Consider the following 3681-nt stretch of genomic DNA (forward strand, 5'->3'; position numbering starts at 1 on the left):
ATATATATATATATATACTTCATTGATTTTCGCATCCTAATGTGTACAGATACATTCAAACACAGATACATGTTTTCATTTTCGATACCTTATCAGATTTTAACCGTAACAATGCTCGCAAATATTCTTCATTCAATCTATGTTGCTAATTTGAATCCAATCAACGATGTTTTATTTTATATAAATGTCAAGCAACTATAGTCAGAATAGCTGCAATAATACTCAAGTTTAAATTATTCTTGGAAAAACTTGATAAGCGCCAATAACTCGTATCGTAGTTCAACTCATTAAAATTAACAGCAAATCAGCTACATTACATCTATGCAGATCTTAACAATGTGAGGAAAGTTAAAAATTAACGTCTATCAAAGTGGTTATTTTGTTGTTTTCGCTCTTTTCCACGTGCATAAATATGCTAAATCTGTAGAATTGTGTTAAATTGGATGCTGCTTGTTTCCTTCTTGGAAACAAACTGATACTGGAAGTGAAATGGCCTTGACATTCAAACGAACTTGTAAATTTCGATTATTACTACTGCATCACTTGTAGTTGATGGTACACGCTCAAATCTCAACAAATAAATATTTCTCTTGACACATGGCAAATTTTCGGTGTGAAAATATATAAATAATAGTGTAAACACTGGATTATTGATAACGCCTATTTTGTCATACATTATTCACTCACAAAGTATGATAACAAGTAAATTAAACTTGTTTGATAGAGCATCTCATTCAGATCTTGATGTCCATTCATTTCTGCATCTAACCTTTTGTTCTAGATCTCCGAAGTTAACTGAAATAACAGTGGTTGAAAATGAGATATATAACGACAGTATGAATGTAATTTCAGGATTTTAAACATACATCTTGTAAATTCTTTTATTCTTCTACTTTTACTTTTTCAGTCATTTTACTGCGGTCATACTGGAGCACCGCCTCGAAGGGTTTTAGTCGAACAAATCGTCCCCAGGACTTATATTTTAAAGTCTAGTACTTATTCTATTATCCCCTTCTTGGCGAACCGCTAAGTTACGAGGACGTAAACTCACTCACACACACCACGCACACACTAACACATATATATAGTCGACGGGCTTCTTTTCAGTTTCCGTCTACCAAATCCACCCACAAGGCTTTAATCGTCCCGAAGCCATAGTAGAGAACACTTGCCTAAGGTACATATGGTTGGGAAGCAAGCTTCTTACCACATAGCCACGCTTGCGCTTATGTATACAAAACATTCTGCACTTTGCTAGCTCTACATGCTATGTATTACGAATAATTTAATAGAATCTGCAAACACTAATAATTTTTAAAGTTCTAATCTTGAGTCAGTTGTGCATTTAGTCTGTTGTGTTGATAATAAGATAACCAACGTTATTAGATACCTGCCAACGAGGTTATTGAAATGGAATTGATTAACAGTGGCCCAGAATATGCTGAAACAATACTCACTGTGTGGTAAATTCGGTAAATTCGGTTTAGTACCATTAATTAATATCTTTCTTGCAAGCTGCTGTTTATGACAAACTTTACCTGTTATACATCCCAAATCCACATAATGTTTTCAATTAGGTATCAGGCGTACATTTAAACGATTATAGTCACGCCCTTTTCAGGAAAATTCTGGTTGTATGTTTAAGCTATTTATTATTCTTTCTTTGGTGCATGATATCGCCATATGCAGCATAGAATTTTTATGTCGTAAGTCAATCAGACGCTTAACTTATACGTTATCTCATTCTGTCAATTACATTATCTCTCTCACTGTGGTATATAAGAATGCCAATTATTCATTTTCATTTAAATTCTGGGTTGCGTCAAATTAGCTCACCGCATAAACTTGGAGAACTTTTGTACATTTACTGATTCGCTTATAGTAAGAATATGCAAAATGTGTGATAGTGACTCATTTCAATTCAAAACCCCAGTATTGCGAGATTGGCATTTAAATCTTAGCTAGCATAAATACACTAACCAATATGGTTACTAATATAGGCATCAATGTGATTCACGTCAATAAATTCATGCTACCATGTTCAGAGATCAAATCGAATACATCGAATGTAGAAATTAAAATCAGAACTGGGGAGCTTCCCTCTATGGGCTCAAGTACTAACTCACCTTTGAAAAATACGATAAAGTTGGAAATTTAGTCACACAAAATCTCCATAAGTTCACTGCAGGCTGTAAACATGTATGCGTGAGACAACTTTAACAAAACTCATTTCATATAGATTCATATCAATTGATATCCTTCCTTTCTAAGCCTACAGGGGAAATATAGTTGAGATGAAGGAAATTATGCACAACAAAAGTCAGTAATATGTGGCTTAAGGCTGCAATTAGAGATTAGCAGTCGCAGAAATTCTGGCGATGATTAGTGATGCGTGATCTCTCACATGTGCAATATATTAAAACATTGCTGTACCGGTGTTAATCTATAATTAACTAATTACTTATTACGTAGAACTTTTTGTCTCTGTTCCAAATGTTTTTTTTTTTTTACAAATGCGCATATACACTCATAATAAGTATTTATATACTGGTAATCTTCTGCTTTAGTCACTAGACTGCATCAATGCTAGTGCACCATGCTGTTAAGCAGTGAAGCACACAAATGCAAGTACATGCATACGCACACTTTCTTACAAATATATAAAATATATATATATATATGTGTGTGTGTGTGAGTACGCATTGATATCTGCATAGTTTTCGCCTACAGAATATCCTCACCAACCACAGGTCGGATACGGGCTATAGTATAACGCATTAGCCTAAACTGACGAGTAGTAGGGCCGAACTTGATATCACGTGCTTAAGAGACTGCATCTCGTACACAAATGTGAACCATAAAATGTCTCATCCTTATGCATGCACACACATATACATGAAGCACATGACCAGAATTTTTCTGAGAAGAAGGGCGGGATTATAATCGTTTAAATGTATGCCCGATACCTGATTGAGATCATTATGTGGATTCTGGGTGTATAAAAGGTAAAGTTTATCATCAGAGGTGTCATCAAGTATAAGCTTGGTGATGTACTTAAGCTATTTATTATTCTTTCATATGCAGCATAGAATTTTTATGCCGTAAGTCAATCAGACGCTTAGATTATACGTTACTTCATTTTGTCGACTACATTATCTCTCCCATTGTGGTGTATAAGAATGCTAATTATTCATTTTCAATTAAATTCTGGCTTGAGAAGCAATGCGCGTCAAATTACCTCAAAGCATTTTTTGTCTGATTGATTTTGAAAGCATGCAACTGGGGGATTTGCTAAAATGTATTATGTGTTGAAGATTAGCGTTCTATTATTTTTGTACTTTTAATTTCGGTGGATATATTTTTTCAGTTTCTAAGTCAATCCACCCAAAGATTTTCGCCAAACACTATTCTTGGGAAGGTCATAAGTGTAGAGTCGCAGACTTCTCCTCCATAGGGCCCTAACAGAAGCGACCGTAATTGTACTTAGCGGCTGGTTTCCCAAGCGTGACCAACTGAGATTCTTGGTCAACGAGCGCCGCACCATGTCGATGTATACATACAATGTCCCTCTGCCTATCTATCTATCTATCTATCTATCTATCTATCTATCTATCTATCTATCTATCTGTCTGTCTGTCTGTCTGTCTGTCTGTCTGTCTGTCTGTCTGTCTGTCTGTCTGT

At 35.1% G+C, this 3681-nt stretch overlaps 1 protein-coding gene across 4 annotated transcripts in view; it reads left to right on the forward strand.

Moving 5' to 3' along the window:
* LOC106867458 (probable G-protein coupled receptor 139) overlaps nucleotides 1–3681 on the forward strand; it is a 403898-nt gene that overhangs the window by 238172 nt on the left and 162045 nt on the right. The gene's annotated exons all lie outside the window — the stretch shown is intronic.

Source organism: Octopus bimaculoides, chromosome 15, assembly GCF_001194135.2.
Source record: "Octopus bimaculoides isolate UCB-OBI-ISO-001 chromosome 15, ASM119413v2, whole genome shotgun sequence".
NCBI classification, from domain to species: domain Eukaryota; kingdom Metazoa; phylum Mollusca; class Cephalopoda; order Octopoda; family Octopodidae; genus Octopus; species Octopus bimaculoides.